Genomic DNA, 15,349 nt, shown 5'->3' with positions numbered 1-15,349 from the left:
ACAATGTCTGAAAAGGAAGAGTGTGGTCGACTCTGAGGAAGCTGCCAAAGGTGGGGACATGGTAGTCTCGTGAGGAGCCTGATGTGTAGGCGTAGCGTCTCTGGTCTTGGGCAATGTATATTGCGCCCAGCGTTGACGCACGTCGCGCAAAACCAAGACACGTGCGGAGAGCCTGTGCTTGGATGTTCTCGATTGCCCGAAGGTTATTGGAGCATGTACCAAATATCGCTGGCAAGCTGTAGCACAAAACTCTTAGTCAAAGTGCTTTATACAGCTGCAGCATTCCTCTGACCGATGTGTTTCACGTCTTTACAGAGAAAAATTTGAAATTGTGGGCAATGCCGGTCAGTTTCTTCTTTAAGAAAGACACATGTGCACTCAATGAGAGGTTCCTGTCGATGGTAAAGCCAAGGGAATTTGTGATTGCTGGAGTATGGTATCGACTTTAAATTGATGGTTATGGGGTATCGGGATATTGTTTTGTAGGTAAACGCGACCACCGCAGACTTTCCACTAGAAATACTGTCCTTGCTTTCGGAGGTATGCCCTCATCACATTGACCCCTTTTTGAAGCCGTGCTCGCAGCTGAGGTCGATTAACAACCGAAGCCCAGAGGCAGATGTCATGCGTGAAAATGAATATACAGACAGTCTTCGGCAGATCGTGGACAAGCCCGATTATCGCTTGGTTGAAGAAGGTTGGTCCTTGAGGAACACTAATTTGGATTATGTGCTGCGATGTTGGGCCATCTTCTGTCATTACAAAAAATGATCTTCTGAACAAGAAGCTGTGTATCCATCTGTAAATTCTACAACCGAGTCCGAAGTGCTGAAGGGCGTCTGGTACTGCCTCGTGTGGCACGTTATCATAGGCCCCCTTGACATCGAGAAAGAGGGCTGCTGAGAGCCGTCTGCGGCTTTTTTCGTGCGGTGCAAACGTGACTAAATTTACCACAATAGCGTGACATCACCACCAACCATCATCATGACGAAACCACGCAGGTGGAAACTCCAGTTTACCGACTGGAAACTGTTTCCATCCGAAGCAAATGTAGACCATGTTTTTATGACATTCTTAATATTGACGAATTGATTTAATTGTTTACATCTCAAATTGTAATGCTGCAAGCATAGCTATCCCACAGTCCACGGGAGTGGTGAGGCAAAACCACAAGGTATGGTGGACCCAAGAATGTGAGCAGGCAAAAAAACCGCAAAATAAAGCATGAGGGGTCTTTAAAAGGTATGCAGCCAAGGAAACTTAATTAAATTTTAAAAAAGGTAAGAGCTAAAGCAAGGTACATTTGCCGCAAAGCTTAGAACGCCTGATGGCAAAAATATGTCTCGTCCATAAACAGCTCCGTCAGATCAAAGAAGACATGGGAGCTAAACAGAACCTACTCCCCTACACACTTTCTCTTTTAAAAGCAGTGGATGTGCAAATGAGCATAGAAGAACAGGCAGATTTATGGGGTGAACACTTCGCCAAAGTATCAAGTCCCGCACACTATAAACAAGCGTTCATGACGTATAAAAAAGTTTTGTCCTACAATCAAATAAATTTCTAGACCAGTGCGGCTATTGAGAAGCATGCTCAACAACTGACCAACTTGTCCGCCTCAAAAATGCCGTAAGAGAAGCATTCATACACAAACAACACTGTGTTTCTTTAATTTTTGATCTTGAGAATTCTAATTACAGTACACGAAGGTTTGCAACAATGCAAGATTTAGTAGAATTACCCATCCGTGGTTGAATGCTGAATTGCCTAATGACTTCATGACAAAGTACATCTGGGCTCAACCCCGTCGAGAAATTTTGTACAGTAGACCAGGGTCCCTCAGGGCTGTATTCTTACCACAACACTGTTTTTCGTCAAAAACTCCATATGCAAAATAATTCCAAGGTCGATTCTGTATTCTGTCTATGTTGATAAACCTCAAATCGCTTCACATCCTGCAATGTAACAATATGCGAGTGACAAGTACAGTTTACAATAAATAAACTGACAACATGGGAGAGAAAAGTGGTTTCCAGTTTTGACCACACAAACCAGTCGCTATTCTGTACTCATTGAAACAAGGCCCCAAGACCGAACTAACCTTACACCTAAAACAAAAATAAATTTACATATACAAAACGAACACAAATTCCTCTGCATAACATTTCAAAAAAAAAAAACTCATTTTCCTGCCTCCCATCGATATCTTGAAAAAGAATGCATCTCGGGGTCTAAATATACTTAAGGTTCTGTCACGCAAACCCTGGGGCTTTGACAGATCACACATTCTACAAGTTTGTCTCTCGGTTTTTCGCTCCAGCTTAAACTTTGGTAGCATTGTGTATGGCTCCGCGATACAGTCCTAATTGAAAGGATTGGATTCTGTTCAATATTTAGGTTTATGCTTCTCCTCTGTGGAGTATTGGACATCACCTCTACCTTGAAACGAATGAACCACAACTCACAGATAGAAGAACAATGTTGACATGCTCATACATAGTAAAGATTCGTTCACTGCCGGAACATCTGTGTTAACACATATTTACAAAATACCCGTCTAAGACACTGTTCATTATTAAACCCCAAGCTATCAGATTATTTCTTCGTTTTAAAGAGAGATTCCAAAAATTCAATATTCTTGACACATTACCCCAAACATCCCATAGACAGAACCAACTACCCCATTGGTATAGCTTTCCAACAACATGCGACTTCACACTAACACACCTTCAAACAAAGCAGACACCACGAGAACATATTTGCAGGAATATCTCGCACTAAACAAAAACATCAAACACTACACCTTGTTTTACACAGACGGTTCCAAAACATCATGCTATGTCGGGAGTGAAGTAGTGCAAGGAAATCGGGAAAAGGTGATCAGGCTACCCATTATGCTTTAGTTTACACAGCGGAATCGTATGCTATTGCTGTGACACTACAGAGGATAATGAAGAATAAAATAAACCCAGTATTATATATACAGACTCTATCAGCCCAGTCACAACAGTGCATTACAAAAATACTGCTCAACCTCTATTAGGAGTGCTGGCCCCCCAGCCATGTTGCAATCAAGGCAAACGATAGAGCCCTTGCATGTGCCGCACATTCGGATAACAGACTAGAGAAAGTACAGATTCCTCACGGCGAAAACACAAGATGTATACGGAGCGAATCAGGGAAACTTGGCATTCCTAATGTGATAAAGAAACAGACAACGAACTCTACCTAGTTAAACCCATGATAGCAGAGTGGGAATCAAGCAGACATAAATAATGCCTCAAAGAATTCATTTAATGTCGTCTCCCCAATGCACACACACATCTTGTACATATCCTTTCTTCTTATAAAACAAGACCAACCGAGATTGAATTATTTTGACCAATAACATACAGTAAATCACATCTTACTCTCATGTGCGAAATTTGAGGCCTTGAGGGGGAAACATTTAGGCAGTTCTACAACAGGGACATTGCATTTGACCCCAGCCTACTCCTAGAAGAGCACGCTGTTGTTAAAAGTTTCTCTGTCTATAGTTTTTTTAAAGAAGCTACACTTCTAAACAAGTTGTAACGAGATAATGCAATTCGTTATTATCCACAGAAAACACCAAACCTTTTGTTTGGCACATGATAGCCTTATTAGATTTTGTGCCATAAAACACAACAGAACACAATACAAGAAAACACATCACTCTGTTAACGAAATCTTTGCTTCCCGAGGGCACTAATGGTACCAAAATCGTTTCTCAAAATCTGGAAATTTTAAAGTTAAGCTCAGATGTTGCAGAGGAGTACCTTTCGTTTTTATTTTTCAGATCACTGCTACACCGATAGAGCAAATGATAGATCGCGAAAGCTTCTGTCAGAAATTTACATCTTTGAAAAATTTTTTAAAACACTAGCCTTCGGGGTTCTGGTTTTGATTTCTCATCTATTTAAGCAAGTTGACACTGCCGCGATAACGAGCGCAAGCTGTCGCTCTTGCGTGAGCGTGACGTCACATGCCCAGCCTACATAAACCCTTCGTTATCGGCAAATACACATTGTTCGACCCATGCCGTCAGCTCGTTCACATGGTGGCAGCGGAAAACAGCCAGTATGACGACCCCGCTTGCGTTGCCGACACCGCCTGCATTGCCGACAACGCTCATGCAACCTCCGAAGCCCCTCGACACATCGCGAGACGCTTGGCTTGGGTGGAAGACCTGGAAAAGTGAGTTTGAACTGTTTTCCACGGCTACTCAGCTAAACAACCGAAAGAAGTGCAGGTGGCGACGCTTTTAGTGACCATTGGAGAGGAGGCTAGAAAAGAGTACGCTTCGTTCAAGTTTGAACCAGGAGAGGACACAAGCGATGTAAACCTCATATTTCAAAAATTAGAAGACTTCTACAAGCCCGCGAAGAACCTCACTTACCATGAGTTTCGCTTCGGCTCCCGAGACCAAAAAGAGGACGAAAGTTTCAATGACTGCCTTGTCGAATTGCGAGCGCTACCCAAACACTGTGACTTTGGAGACTTAGAAGAGCGCATGCTTTGTAGCCACATCATAATCGGCATCAGGGACAAGGGCCTGCAAAAGAAGTTAATTTCGGAAAACCCATCTTACCAAAGAGTAGTCGAAATGTGTCGCATCCAAGAGCAATGCGAGGTGCAGTTTCGGCAGATACGTGGCACCATTGAAGGCGCTGAAACTGCAGCCGTAAATGCGTTGGACCGAGTTTCAAATCCATGTATAAAATGCGGCTAAGAAATTCATCGTAGCTGCCGCTGCCCAGCGATAGGAAAAGCATGCAAGAAATGCGGAGGATTGAATCATTTCGCCCAAGCGTGAGCGCAGTCATCCTTCTTGCGCAGCGAAGGTTGAAGGCGCAAGGAAATAAGAGAGCTGCATTTTTTCTGAACGCTTTACCCGTGAGCGCACTCGCTTGCGACCAGTGGACCGCGACAGTTTGCGTTAAAGGCCGTCCGATGGTCTGCAAACTTGATACAGGGGCAAACTGTTGTGTGATTTCAAAGCAAGATGTTTTGTCGCTTCAGAGAAAGACGCATCAAGCCTGCAGAGCTACGTAACAAGTTTTTCAGCCACAAAACGACTGCGCAGTTTAAAGCGAAGCTGTCGCTATCCGTGAACGATAAACAGCATGATGAAACCTTCTTCGTCATTGAGCAAACCGTGCCGGTGAAACTCAGCAGAGCAGCAGCAGAAAGCCTTGCCCTAATTTATCGCTTCGATAGCGTCGAGACACAACAACTGTACCTAGCGGCGCAGCCCTTCGCCGATGTTTTCACAGGATTAGGACAGCTAAAAAAATTTGAGTACGAAATGAAGCTCAAGTCGGGCGCCGCCGGTGCCGTTGTGCCAGAAAGAAGGGTTCTGGTTGCCATTGAAGAAAAAGTAAAGGCCGAACTTCAATGCATGGAGGAGCAAAATGTCATAAACAAGGTAACCAAACCAACTGAATGGTCCAGCTATATGGTCGCCGTAGTTAAAGGTGATAAAGTACGAATTTGTCTCTACCCAACAGAGCTTAACAAGGTTATGCTTCGTGAACACTACCCTTATGCCTGTATAGAAGAGGTCCCGCAACGACTATCTGCTGCCAAATATTTTCTACCTTGGACGCAGCATCCGGGTTCGGGCAACTAAAACTTTCTGACAGCCGCTCTAAATTGTGCACAATGAGCACGCCTTACGGGCGCTATCGGTTTCTCCGCATGCCTTTTGGAATTGCTTCTGCCCCGGAAATATTTCAAACAGCCATGCACTGTCTCTTGGAGGGCCTGTCCGGAGCAGCTGTTGTAACGGACGATATATTAGTCTGGGGCACAACGAAGGAGCATGACAACCACTTGACCGGTGTGCTTGCACGCTGCCGTGAGCACATTTTCGGTCTGAACTCGCAGAAATGTGTCTTATTGCAGGAGGACGTTCGGTACTTGGGACATGTTTTCACCACGCAGGGACTGAGGCTTGACCCCAATCGCGTTCAAGCCATTTTGGACATACCAGCGCCGAGTAACAGTAAGGAATTGTAAGTCTTTCTCGAAACAATGAATTACGTGCAGCGCTTCATTCTGCGAATATCTGTGATCAACGCCCAACTTAGAACTCTGCTGCCCGAAGATATTGCATGGGTCTGGACGGAAAAAGAGCAAAGCAGCTTCAATGAGCTGTGCCAAGCCTTAGTAACCGCGCCAGTGCTTGCTTACTTTGATCCGAAAAAGCCAGTCACCCTCTTTGTTGGCGCCAGCCACATGGGCGGTGGCACCGTTCTGATACAACACGGCCGTCCTATCGCTTTCTCGTCTAGATCGCTCAGCGATGCGCAGACGCGCTACGCGCAGATTGAAAAGGAAGCTCTGGCGATTGTGCATGGCTGCGAAAAATTTCACGATTATGTTTGCGGCCAGTCTAAGTTTACAGTAGAAACCAACCATCAACCGTTGGTGCCAATTTTCAGTAAGCCACTTCACCAGTGTCCACTTCGACTGCAACGAATGCGACTGACATTGCAGCGATACGCCATCAATGTACTGTACAAGCCAGGAAAAGAGCTGTTTTTTGCTAATGCGCTCTCTCGTTTTCCAAGCATGGCCTTATTGACGGATGAAACTGAGCGTTTCAATGTTAACGCCATTCCTACGTTCCAGCTTCCGAGCGTCGCCACGAGGAGTCAGTGCAGCAACCGCCAACGATCCTGCTCTGTCGACCGTCCGATCCTACGCCGCGACTGACTGGCCAGAAAACAAAGGACGTGCCACCAAGCCACAGTCTATATTGGGCGTATCGAGAAGAGATGCATGCACTAGATGGACTCGTCTTTCGCAGCAACAAAGTAACCGTACCAAGCGCTAAGAGAGCAGAAATCTTTCGTCTTGCTCATTTGGCCTACTCAGGGGCAGAAAAGATAAAAATTCGGGCTAGGAGTGTCATGTTTGGGTCAACAATGTCCAGCGACATTGACCAGACTGCAGCATCATGCAAAGTTTGCCCAGGCTCACCAAAAGCAAAACACGAAGATTCCTCTACTGCCTTATTATGTATCCACTCTGCCATGGGAGATAGTTGGCATGGACTTATTCCATCACGGTGTTAAAGAGTTTGCCATAATTGCAAACTTCTACTCCTTTCATTTTGAAATACAGGAGTTTCAATACATAAAAGCCCGGTACTTGAAGGAGTGGCACGCGAAAGTTTTTTCTGTCCATGGCTTACCAGTGAAGCCCTGTAGTGACAACGGGCCACCTTTTAGTAGCCACGAGTTCCGTGAACTTCTGCATGAACTTGGAGGCACCCAAGTGATGTCAAGCCCTTATCATCCTCGCGCCAATGGCATGGCCGAAAGGGCAGTTCAAGAAGCGAAAACGCTACTAAAAAAGTGTTCCTATATTAGTCCCGACTTCGATTTAGGTCTGCTTGAGTTGCGCAATACTCCACGTGATGCTATTTTGAGTCACCTGTGCCGAGGCTTATGGGTCGACAAACGAGAACGCTGCTAGCAGTTCCCTCCTGCCACCTGAAGCCGTCACCATTGCCAAGCCGGGAGGTGCACACCCGTCTCCAGGATATTCGCCACAAAAAAAGGGTCTACTACAATCGAGGTGCTAGGGACCTGCGCACTCTCTCACCCGGCCAGAGGGCCTCGGTGTACGACACGCACACACGGACGTGGTCCCCGGTCGTTGTGCTGGGATCAGCGGGAGCTCACCGCTCTGTGCTGGTGAAAACAGAAGACGGCCGAGAAATGCGACGCACACAGGAACATCTCCGGGTGGTTCCAGAAATACCGTGCCCCGACACTACCACAACACGTTTCTCAGGCTTGCGAGACTCCGGTCCCGTTACAGAGCCGCCACTACCACGGAGAAGCTCTCGGAAACGTCGCGAGCGTCGGCGGTACCCGCTGCCGGGGCGATCTTGATGTCACCAAGAAAAGGAAGATGTAACCGAGTTTACACTGCCGTGATAACGAGCTCAAGCGGTCGCTCCTGCGTGAGCCTAACGTCACTCGCCCAGCCTACATAAATCCTTTGTTATATGCAATGAAACGTAGTTCGACCCATGCCGTCAGCTCGTTCACAATGTATAATGTACTATTTTTCAGTAAAAATTACTGACACCCGCCTTTTGTTACCTACACGATTTTATCCACTAACACACATTTCGGTCGAAATTAGCTCTCCATCTCTAGGAGATCAGGTTGGTTTCAATATGTCTCGCTCGGGGAACCTTCAGAAATCTCGGTGATGGTATGGGCGACACCACGGACCCCGAGCGCCCAAACATAAGCTTTGTGGTTTAAGTGATGTGTTGTAAGGTGAAGGGTATCAATCTCAAACTGTTGCTGTCGGAGCCCAGGCCAAGCTCCGGTGGATGGGCTCCCTGTCTGTTTGCCATGCGGGGAGCTCCAAGACCTCAATCGGGATGAAGTAAAACCGAGCGAAGAAACTACCCCCGTACCGTGCTTTTAAATTATGCCATATGGTATTTCCCTCCCCCTCCATACGTTGATTGGTCCATGAGAAGGGCCCGCACCAAAGTTTCTTTTCCTCTGTTGCTGAGGGGTAAATCCTTCAAGATTTGGGAAGAGTAATGCATTTTAATCTCTCGTTTTGAAGAAACCGGAGGTAGCGTCGTACTCACGCCATTTCGGAGTGGCCGCCTGGCAGCGGGCCACGTAGGAGTGGTCGCGCAGGTCGGGAGATCCGAGCAGGAGAGGCTGGAGAGGTACAGGTAGAACTCCATATTTTGAGGTGGAAAGACCATGTGCAACCTCCTTACCACCCGCGCGATCCCCGACCTGTCCCGACGTCCAGGTGACCCTGGCGTCAACATCGTTCCTCAGCTTGTGCTGGAGTATCTGGCGGATGCGTTAAGCAGTGCCGTCGTCTGTTTTTGTGTCCTCAATGCTACGAAGTGCCGCAAATGAGTGCCACAAAGAAATATATAATTACAAAGTATTTGACAACACGTTCCCTACACCTCATGTCATTCATAAATGGCAGACACTTGCTGACCGGAAGAACGACATTGGCATCACTTCCCCTGCAGATATACCTTTCGTCACACTTGGTGTGAAGCAAACATAGACCATCCTTTTCTGCACTTCTTCGCTTTTGATATTCAAAGTAGGAACCATATTGTTTTTCAAAATTCAGATATAGAAGCAATACATACGAACGTTCTTGAAAATCCGCAACACCTGGTGACTTTAGCCAAGTATGGCGTTGCCAGTGGCCTGGCGAGCGTGATATACTGGACGTCTAACACCCTGTTCATTCCCCCTTTGACCCTCCACTGACCTTCGGTCCTCCCATTCCTCATAAAAATTATCATCATCATCATCATTTCGGTTGCCTTCAATCTCTCTTCCAAAGCCTGATATGTTCTCGCGTATTGGATGGTGGAATCCCCCGATAAGTCAAAACCCAGCACCTCCCAGTCTGTCTTTCTGATTTCCAAGTTTCCGAATGATTTATAGGCAAGTCGTGGAAGGCTAAGAAACTCACAACTGGAGAAGTTTTGATTGAAGTAAAAAATAAACAGCAATCCTCTAACCTACTCAAACAAACGCTCATGGTCGAGGTTGACATTAGAATCACGCCCCATCGCAGCCCCAATAGCTGCCAGGGCGTATACTGTGATTGTGATCTATTAAACGATACTAAAGCAGATCTCCTAGACGGCCTCAGAGATCAGGGTGTGACACCGGTGAGGCGAAATACCATAACTCGAAATGACCAAATACTACCAACCTAATCCAGAATTTGACGTTTGACCAGTGAACACTTCCTGAGTCGGTCAACGCAGGTTTCATAAGATGTCCGACACGACCCTATGTGCAAAACCTACGCCGATTCTTGAAGTGTCAGCTGTTTGGGCCCAGCAGAACCACTTGCCGTGGTAAACTGATGTGCTCAAAATGTGCAGCACATGATCACTTCACCGGCAATTGTGTATCCGAGAGCTTCACTTGTGCAACCTGTAATGAACCGTTTCCTGCCTATTCTAGGAGCTGCGAAAAATTCGAGCTGGCAAAACAAATCATTGCCATAAACGTCAACGAGAATATCACCTTCCCAGAGGCACTAAAGAAGTTCGCTTCTTTCCCCTGGGGAGGTTGGCCGACGCGGCTCACCGTTGGGTGGAGGGGCATCTGGTTTTAGCTTGTACTTAGTCCCGCGGGTCTGTTTTGGTGCCACCCCCGCCCCTCCCAGGCTTGCCCTGGGCAGTCCAAACCGCAATTGCACCACTCGCTGAGCCAGCAGTGGCAGTGGTGCAACCACGTCGGTTGATGATGCCGCTGCTGCCACAGCTTCCTTGCGACCGTCCCAAAGTACGCGAGGGACAGAGGAGATGTACACGGAGGTAGCCGCAGCGACCGCCTCCCCCGCTTCACTGCCTGTTAAATCTGTGAAGCTCCCTATGCTATCGGCACTGGCAGTGTAGGCAAAGAACACCGGAAAGGGTGCCATGCATAGGGGGCCCAGTACTCTGGGCACCCCCTCGCCTTTAGATGACGACATGATTGTCAAGCCATTCCGGCTTGCATTAAAGCAGAAGGAATGGGCTGGAACCGCCAGGGCAGTAGAGAAGGTGAAACAAAACTTCTCCCTTCTTGCCATGGGGAACCCTGATGAGCATTCGAAGCATCATGGGGCTTCCGTGTGGTTATATCATGTTGCCGTTATTTTGAGGGATTTGGTGTGGTGTTTAGTAGCGCCAGAGGGAATTCCGCATCCGGGTCTACACCGGTGGCAAAGGCAAAGTACTATTGTGTGATGGTGAGTTGGCGGTGGTTCTCGATGCGCCGAAACTCGTCCATCATGTTCTTGTCGATGTTGCCTTCTCTGTGGTAGAATCGGTAGTCTCCGTCAGCGTTGGTGAGGTGAAGGTTGTTGACGTTTGTGCACCGGCTGAGAGCAACGTACACGCCTCCTCTTTCAGCTTTGCCTTTTTCTCCTTCTTCTTCAGCGGTTCTCCTAAGGGAAGATGACGACGGTGGTTGATCACGAAGCTATCTCGTGATAGATTCTTTCTTTGGCCAGTTCCCAGGGACATCCTGCCACAATCCTTATCAGAGGCGCTGCGGACGGGGCAAGAAAAAGTGACACGCCCTCGAGCAAGAGATGCTTCGCATCTAAGCATTGGTGTTGTGAAAGTTGTTGACGCTGGTTCACCGGCTGAGAGAAACCTACATGCCATCCTCTTCGCAGTGTTGTCTTCTTCTCTTTCTTCTTCAGCGGTGCCCCTACGGGAAGATGACGACGGTGGTTAAACGCGAAGCTATCTCGTGGTAGATTTTTTGGTTGGCCAATCGTTAGGGGCAACCTGCCAAAATCATCCTCCGAGGCGCTGCGGACGGGGTACGGACAAGTTACATCCCCTCGAGCAAGAGATGCTCCGCATCTAAAAAACCCTTCCAAGTGTGCAAGCCCCAAATGTCGACACATACACATGCACATATTCCAGTCGCTCTCAACAGAAGTACTGGGAAGAGAAAATAAAATGCAATGAAACTGCAGAGGCCTTCAAAACCGTGATGATGTCTATGAGTTTTAAGTGCGAATGCACTTCTTAAGCGAGCCTGAATCGTCCGCCGCCGTAGTCCGCATACCAACAGCTGCGGGTGCGCGTGCTCCTCGTCTTCCCTAGCAACGGGGGGAGATGGGCGCGCGCTGCCTGGCCAGGAGTGGGAGATTGGCCAGGAATCGGGCGTGAGAAGGGCTAATGCACCCGCTTAAAGGAGTACTGGCACGAAATTTCCAAGCTGAGATCCGCTCTAGCAATCAAGTACAACGACAACACAAATAGATGTCTGTAAATAAATGCATCTTTCTTTCTTTGTAGTTGTGTGAATGCGTGATCTCTCTTTCGCGAACATTACCGAACCGCGCAAATTGAACTCGTGCATTCGCACTTTCACATTCTTCCCGTCGGGGAAATGCAGGGAATTTTTTTTAACATTCCAGCCAGCTCAGTGTTGTCTCCAATAAACCCATTTAAACTCAAAACACCAATTTTTAATAACAAAATGGTATTTAGGAAGGACACAGATGAGGTGGCACATCCTCAGTTGATGTGTCAATCATCGGCCGAAAATACGTGGTGTGCCAGTGTCGAACTACAGACCATCCTAGAGGTTGTGACCATTCCAAACATAATCTCTAAACGAATTATAACACCATTCTCGCTTTACATCCACCTGACTTGCAGCTCTCTAACTGAGATTTCGAGGGCCGGGTATAACAGTTTCCCGAACCTCTCTTTGCAATACGCGACTTTATACGCAAAATTCTCATTGGGGCTCTTCTCAAACCGATGCCCGATGTCGGTTGATAGAGTAGTTCCTAACATCTTCGGGAGCATGCCTCTTCAACAAAAACATCCTCCATTTAATGACTTAGGACACAATAAATACTCAAATCTTGAAATGGCTTTTGATTCTGCAATTCTCTTTCCATGTTTTCAGTGGGGTGTGCGCACAGACCCTAGTGGTAGTGACCACTTCCCCACTCAATAACATATATAGTTAAAGAGCCCAGCCGTTTATCTTCCTATAATAGGTTCAACGAAGGAAGAGTAATCTGCAACACCTTTACAGAGACATCCAAACTAAACCACACATCCATAAGACACCTACACATGGAAGAATATAGCCAACTCCTTACTGCGGATATCCTCGACGCCGGCACAAAGTCTAGTCCCCACGCCTCTGGTGCCCTTGGGAACTAGAGGAGGCCATGGTGGAATAAGGGCTGCAGGGGACGCGGAGGCCCAGAACAGTGCGTGGGGTATTATTCGACAGTACACCATGTCGGAAAACCTTTTGTTCAAAAGGGCCAAGGTGTTAGGAAACATGGGCGCCCTGAGGCAAAATGAAAAGAATTGGCGCCATTTTATAACATTCATAAGCTCCTACACGGACAAACGTGAGTGAACACGAACTCAAGGGACAACAAACACACAGCCTGCCTCGGCTCAGCACAGCAGGGGACACACTTGGAGACAAGGCTGAGACTTTCGTTCAACACTTCCAACACTTGTCCAATTCAGCAGACTGCACACACACTTTCATTATACAGAAACATTTGAGCAAAAAGAAGCCTATTCTACACTACAATAGGTAAACCTGTTCTTATAACTCAGAGTTGTGACTGCATGACCTGAGGGCAGCTCTGAGCTCGTGTAAACGCTCAGATTCAGGTTCGAACAACATCACATTTACAATTATACAAAACATACACGCAGACACACTAGAAACACTTCTACATCTTTATAAAAATGTCGTTCGGGGGTACATTCCAAAATCGTGGAGTCATGCCATAGTAGTGGCTTTTTTGAAGGAGGGAAAAGACCCGTCAGCTCCCTCACGTTACTTTCAAATAGCCCTCACCCGCTACATGTGCAAGATTCTTGATGAGATGATAAACCGGAGGCTCGTATACTTTTCGAGTACAACGGCCTTCTAGAGAGCTGCCAACCAGGCGTCAGGGCGGGGTGATCTACGAACTATCAATTGGTGCACTTGAATCATTGCTCAAGGATGCCTTCTTTCACAAACAGTTGTGTCTTACAGTGTTTTTCGACATCGAGAAGGTCGATGACAACGCTAGGCATTACGGAATACTTTGTGACCTCAAGTAGTTCGGTGTCTCCGGTAACATAATATATACCATTATTATTTACTTATCGGAGAGAACGTTTCGCGTGACAGTCGGTACTGCCTCTCAAGGGTTCACTTCTAAGGAAGTAGCGTGACACAACGTAGAGTTTTGAGCTGCACTGTTTTTATAATTGAGATGAACTTTCTTGGAAAGGCATTGCCAGCTACAATCTCTTATTTCATGTATGTAGAATTTGTACAGATAGCCTTTAAATGATGTAAAATGCAAATAGGTGAACGTCAAGTCAAACGTGGTGTCAATAAACTTGCCTCCTGGGCAGACAAGAATGGTAATAAATTTAATCCTGCAAAAATAACTTGCGTTGTGGTCTCCAGGAAGCGTGGGGTCCATCCAGACCCAGACTCGTAATTGCACGTTGCTTCCTGTGAACAAGAGCACACGTTTTTAGGTGCTCTGTTTGAATACAAACTCACATTCATTCCTCAAATCAAGTAACGTAAGCATAAATGTCCCAAAACAAAGAATATCCTCAAGGTCCTCTCACACCAATCACATGGGGCCGACAAAGAACTCCTGCTACACCTGTGTGCTGCTTTGGTTGGACATTTTTTGGGCTATGGCCGCGTGGTTTGTGGGTCGGCGACAAAAATAGTAATAAAATGCTCCACTCAGTGCAATATTTAAGGCTTCGCCTTGAGTCGGGCGCTTTCCGCAACAGCCTCATCTAAGGTTTGTATGTTTAGTGTAACAAGTGGTGCCCTGAAGACCAAAAAAAGTGCATGAACTTGCTCGACGCTTTTAAACTTTCAATGCTGAATAACCAACGTTTTGAAGCGGTTTTTAATCATAAATCCACATCTCTACTGTTTGCATATTCCCCGTTCGTTTCTTTGGCGTTAGCGCTGAGGGTGAGAGAGGAATCATCTTGTTTGAACGTATGTTTTACACATCTTCTGTTACTGACGTTTTACCACTCTGGCAGCTTCCACCTGTATCTGGTGGCTTCTCCATCATAAAATTTGATAAAACCAGAGCACAAACTGCTCTTTTGCAGCACATTTTTCAATCCAGTATAAGTACAAATGTGCAGAGATATATAACGATGCATCAACACCTGCAAAAATGGTATTATGCGCTACTCATGGGTCAAACTTTGATGCATGAAAAACGATGAGTTCATACAACACTATTTACACAGCACATACATAAGGCTTCTTATTCACTGCACAACACATTCTTGTAAACAAAATTCCAGCGTTTATTATATAAACTAATTTCTTGAGCGTTGTGCCAGCATTCGCATCATGCAAGCCTTGCAAAACTAGAATTTTCAATATAATTTTCATCACTATCATGGATCGGGCCCTCTTTGCCCTTCAAGGACACCTTGACGCCACTCTGGAGCTTCGCCTGTGTGGCCTCTACGGCTGGATATTACTAGCGTCCTTCCTGCCTTCCCCCTTCCCCTGCGGCTTCGTGCCATGCTTTCCCATTAAAGTTTTCTTCCTTCCTTCAATAAAAGGGTATGTATGCCCAAAAACTATTTCTGGTCTTGTGCTGGGTGTCAGGCCACGCTGGGCGTGTTAGAAATGAAATTTCTCATGAAAGGAGCGCTGCCGCCTCATTCAGAAACGCAGTAGACATAACCACACTTGTACACAGTTACGTTAAACCACAAATTCGGCAACACCTTCGTAACAAATGGCAAGCGAAATGT

The 15,349-nt window shown here is 46.5% G+C and overlaps 1 pseudogene; it reads left to right on the top strand.

Moving 5' to 3' along the window:
- Window positions 1–4,075: 4,075 nt before the first annotated feature.
- LOC144140073 (uncharacterized) lies at window positions 4,076–7,970 on the top strand (annotated as a pseudogene).
- Window positions 7,971–15,349: the final 7,379 nt, after the last annotated feature.

Source organism: Haemaphysalis longicornis, unplaced genomic scaffold (assembly GCF_048455015.1).
Source record: "Haemaphysalis longicornis isolate Haplotype H1 unplaced genomic scaffold, Haemaphysalis longicornis Haplotype H1 scaffold_5, whole genome shotgun sequence".
Classification (NCBI taxonomy): domain Eukaryota; kingdom Metazoa; phylum Arthropoda; class Arachnida; order Ixodida; family Ixodidae; genus Haemaphysalis; species Haemaphysalis longicornis.
The sequence above is the reverse complement of the archived record's forward strand: the minus strand, read 5'-3'. Positions and strand labels throughout refer to the sequence as shown.